General features: G+C 40.0%; 1 protein-coding gene across 1 annotated transcript in view; it reads right to left on the bottom strand.

The window, feature by feature from the left end:
* LOC138045691 (malectin-A-like) overlaps nucleotides 1-5,000 on the bottom strand; it is a 38,030-nt gene that overhangs the window by 2,452 nt on the left and 30,578 nt on the right. The gene's annotated exons all lie outside the window — the stretch shown is intronic.

Here is a 5,000-nt window from a genome sequence, read left to right as displayed (position 1 = left end):
AAAATGTGAGTAAAGACTCCGTAGAATCCCAAGCTGCAGACGAGAAAACGGTTAGGGGAGAAATATGTTTGCGTTTCTAGTTTCGAGAAAATTAGGGGTACTTACCATTCAGAACAAACCGGTTGGGATGACTAATGAATAATGGTAACAGTTTTTCCAAAATCAGCAAAGCACCTCAACGAGATGGCGCTTACCATTTGCAATTGTTTTTGGCTGATGAGAGACTGGAAACTGGAAAATTTAGCAAATGGTAAGAAAATTTCCACTGTTCTGTTCGGATTGGAAAAAGAAGACTACCTCTGTTTTAACATTAGCAGTAAATGTGAAGATTTTTGACAGGAAGTTTGACGGCATTAGTTTTTTAAATTGCGAATCTGCAGAAACTGGCGCCGTCACGCAACATGTCAACAAATCGTACTTAAAGGAGGGAACTTCAAATTGCTAATCGTAAATCTACAGGATAATACTGGACTTTGTCATTATGCTACATGTGTCCGTGAAACGTCGGTTGTTGGAAGCAATAAAAGGGATTTGAAAGTGAAGAAATCATTCAAGTGTAATTTTCTTCCGACAGTTGCAGACTGCGTGGCGCGGCACCATTTACTAGAATTGTATTTTCTGCGCAATTTTTTTGCGGGATTTTTATAGGATCGACGCAATTTATGACATACTTTCAATGTGCAGAAGTGGAATTTGTACGATTGTTCCTTATTCATCCAAGAATTTTCTGCATATGCAAACAGAAAGGGAGTTTTTACGCACTAAAATAAATACCCAGCAGCGCGTGGTTTAAAATTAGGTCTTAGACCTAATCGACTCCCTTCAAATCTCAAAAACTAAGAACTACAACAAATCCAAAAATATCTAAACAAATTGTCAGTTGCTCTGTGAAACATATTTTCAAACTTAACTCGTTTTGTGTGAGAGTAAAAAAAACTCAAATTTATTTCAAAGTTTGCAAGTACGTCACTCAACTTTTCTTCGTTTATACGACTTCTCCTTACCTTGTAAATTAATCGCACCGAGAAAAAAAGTCGAAATTCGCCAAATGACAACAGCCGAGAAGAGTAATGGCCGCCACACACAAACACTTATTCCCAGGGTCATTTTCATTCCCAGGGTCCTGTCTCTTTTTAACACTTGCATTCGGTAAACAAATAAACTAGACGCTCCATCGGCGTACGCTGGGTTGCCTGTGGTACGTGTTACTCAAAAACAGAAAGGACTGAGTTGGGTGGTATTGAACTACAGCGTTCCAGGAAGTTTTTTAAAGTCGGGGGTCATAAAGACCATTTAAGTGGTCACCTAGAAGTCGTGCCAGCAGAGGCCCTTTAGCTCACACGTTCATACGACGAAACAGATCTTTTTCTGAGGTTAAAAACCTGGCTACCAGCCTATTAATCATTTGTCAGAAAGTAAAAAATTCCTGTCATATTTAGAAAAAATAGGCACACATTGCGTGCGTTTGGTAATGCAGTAACAGCGCTTTATTCCATATTGTCAACTTAGCTGCGTTTTGTCTTCCAGGAGATACAAGTTGTCTTTCCGTAATATGTAGCTCTAACAGTACACGATATCGTCTTGGTATTGTATGTCATTGTAGTGCCATGGTAGAAGTCTTAGGTAAATAGCCCCTTGAGAAGACATGTGGCTACTAGCAAAGTACTAAACCCAGAAAGATTGACGAAAATAAAAGGGAATCGAAAAACATTGGTTTCTAGGCTGACATGATAATTTTCAAGTTCCCTCACAACTTCTTTTCACCACAAGCTTAATTACTGGGTTGCCGTATGGCAATCCCAGTTGGAAAATGGGTAGAATTTCTCCGTTTTATTATTTTTATTTTTTTCCGTGTCGGCAAAAGTCTTGCCTGTCACTCCCCCGGTAAGTGGTGTCTTTGTGCATAGAGCCTTCTGCGCGTATTTTCTTAGGATCGAGAGGGTAGTGGAAATGCGTACATTTCTCTGGTGGACACAGTAGAATCATTAACTTAACCTGTAATGGCGTCGAAAGTCATGTAACGCGAATGGCGTTTTAGTGGATCTTTGAACAAAATATACCCTTATGAAGCTCAAAAATGGCAAATCAATTGGATACTGAACAAGACAGGCGACAACATCGACAACAATCTGTCGCCCGTCGAGCCGTCATTTACCAAGTGTGCTGTTATGTAGAACATTGACGATTCGCAGGGCAGCGATAATAGTGAATTCAAAGACTAGACAAGGTGGATTGAATGGAATTTCAAGCGTTAAAATCGCTGAAAAGGTAAGATTATTGTCGAAGCGATGCCGCAATTGCGTGTCTTCACCACATGTTCCTTTGATCTCACATTATTGTGTTTTCCGTCAAAATATTCGCTTGTTTTCGCTTTCGCTCGAACATATCTACCTTTATTACATGTCCAGTGAATAGTTTTATCCTCTGGGATGAATGTTCCGTCGAAAAATCGGTTATTTGGGCGGTCAGTGTAAAACGCAGACTGCAGACCGGGGGTAAAATGCAGACTGAGGGTAAAATAAATATTAATAATAAAGAAACGAGTCATAAGGATAAAATAAAGATTGTTTGAAAGACAATCCTGTTTTACATCTGTCAACAACTCACATTATTATGACTGCAGGTCGCTGCACCTTTTGGGGATGCGATCGTACGCGTTGAAATCATCGGTGCTTTGTTTTTGCGCTTCCAGATGCATTGCAATGTTCCAAATTATTTGTCACACCGGTACATCGAGGGAAATCGATCGAAAAACCAACAATTATTACTTCGAATACCTGAATAATCTCGGTTGTCTTTTTCGGTGCAACGAAATGCACAAAGAATTTCGTGTATTCCGAGCAATTAGGACGCGGGGATTTCATTGGTTAAGCTATGCGTGATAACCCCTAGGAAGAGGTTATAATTGAAAATTACATCTTCCAGATGCAAAACAAACGAGCTTGTGAACTAAAGGATAAACATAACGTACACGAAAGCGAATGAAAGGATCCTAACAAGAAATTTTTACACCTTAGTCATACTGGCTTAAGCCGACTGAATTGAAACGTAAATGGTTGCAAAATCCACGTTATCTCTGTCTTTGTTAATTGGTACTGTAGCCATGCGTGTTAAAATAAATTGAGTTATTGGGTAATTACTCGATTACTTTGTTCAGTGCAGCAAAATGGACAGTTGAATTACGGGGTGGTGACTTCTTTACCTAAAAGCAACTCACTTAACGAAACTGTCCTTTTTCCAATAACAACAAGGTTCAAACAGCTTCAATTCTTACAGAGTTCGATAAAAATCCGGATTTAAAACATGCGGTGGGGCAACCAAAGCGATGGGAGCTGTGTTGGGGTTTCAGTGTGAAAGTACAAACGGCTACTAACACTCATAACTCTTTTTTCATTATTTTATTAACCCGCAGTCTGCAGTCTGCATTTTACCCTCAGTCTGCATTTTATCCCTGGTCTGCAGTCTGCAGTCTGCGTTTTACACTGACCGGTTATTTGGATGGTTTTTGGCAACAGAGGTTAATTATTCGTAATGCGATCGCTTCTGTTGCCGTTAGCAATGGGTCGCAAATTTGACACTTTTATCGCATTATCACATTACGCATTGAACCACGTTATCTATTATTCCTAAAAATCTTAAAATATTCGTGCCTTATCAGTTTTCGGTCGAATTTATGTCCAAGAAAGCAGATAAATTGCAGAAAATATTAGTTTTGCATCCAAAAATTCGTAATCAACGCTAAAATGACCAAATTTTGCCTACAAAAGATATTTTACTGTTATTTTTCTTAAATTTTTTCGTTCAACTTTCGCTTTTATAAAATGTTTCAGTTGTCTGTAAATAAGTTATATGCTGTTGGAAAGCTTATTTTCTTAGCTTTAAAATGATGTTTTTTTCCCCTTAACTTCAAATATTTTTTGAGAAAAAAAAAACATTTTTTGGCGATAGCTGATTTACCGCGGTTTTCTCGCGGTTGGGAAAGTAGGAAAAAGAGTTAGGCCAGTAGCCAGGTTTTTAACCTCAGAAAAGGATCTGTTTCGTCGTACGACCGTGTGAGGACCTGTGAGCCAAAGGGCCTCTGCTGGTATGACTTCTGGGTGACCCCTTAATAACTTCTTACTAACCGAGCGCGAGGGCCGTACTGCCAGGGAAATATTGGCCCGAGGTCGTGGCAGTACGGACCGAGTGCAGCGAGGTCCGTACAAAAACGACCCAGGGCCAATATTCCCCAGTACGGCTCGAGCTAGCTCGGTTAGTAAGTAGTTTATTATATGGTTTTTTAATTACCTGTTGCTTTGTTTTTGCAAGCCCGTAATCGGCCCGTGGGCCAGTCACAATTTGCCTGGAACGCTGCACGTACCACAGGCAACCCAGTGTACCCTCACGGAGGGTCTAGTTAAGCATGCACTCTGAGCGTCTTACAGCTCACTGAACTTAACCCCATCCGGCGAGGTTAGTATCTGGATGGGTGACCTAAAAAATATACCACTCTGTAACAGCAGCATAGGTATAGGTCATGTCTGGAGACCCAGCGGAATAAAGAAATTTGCGGTTGACAAACTACGGTCGGTCACCCCGGTAAGGGTCAATTTGTTATCAACGGTCGAAGCCGTGGCCACTCCCAGGACTGATATCGCATTGATGGTGGGTTGAGATGAAAGTTCAATCTTTGCCATTTGATTCTGACGTGGAATGTGACCGAGGGAAAATATTATCCAGGAATATTTGACTCAAATTGGTGGCTCCTGAGAATTTAGTCTCCAGCCTTGGGATTTTATTATAACCGTTGACGACCCAGAAATTGAAAAATGGCTCAAATCGCGTCGGGTCTGGAAAATAACCACACAGGAAGGAAGCTATCTACAATGGCAATAAGTTTAGGCTTTTTAATTGAGATTTTTTTAATACGAGTATTTTCTTAAGCTTTTTATCGGGATTCCCATACAAATCCTTATATTTTTATTCATGTAAAAAAGCGTTCTCTGGTTAAAAATTTTATT

The sequence above is a fragment of the Montipora capricornis genome, chromosome 4 (assembly GCF_036669925.1).
Source record: "Montipora capricornis isolate CH-2021 chromosome 4, ASM3666992v2, whole genome shotgun sequence".
Classification (NCBI taxonomy): Eukaryota; Metazoa; Cnidaria; class Anthozoa; order Scleractinia; family Acroporidae; genus Montipora; species Montipora capricornis.
The sequence above is the reverse complement of the archived record's forward strand: the minus strand, read 5'-3'. Positions and strand labels throughout refer to the sequence as shown.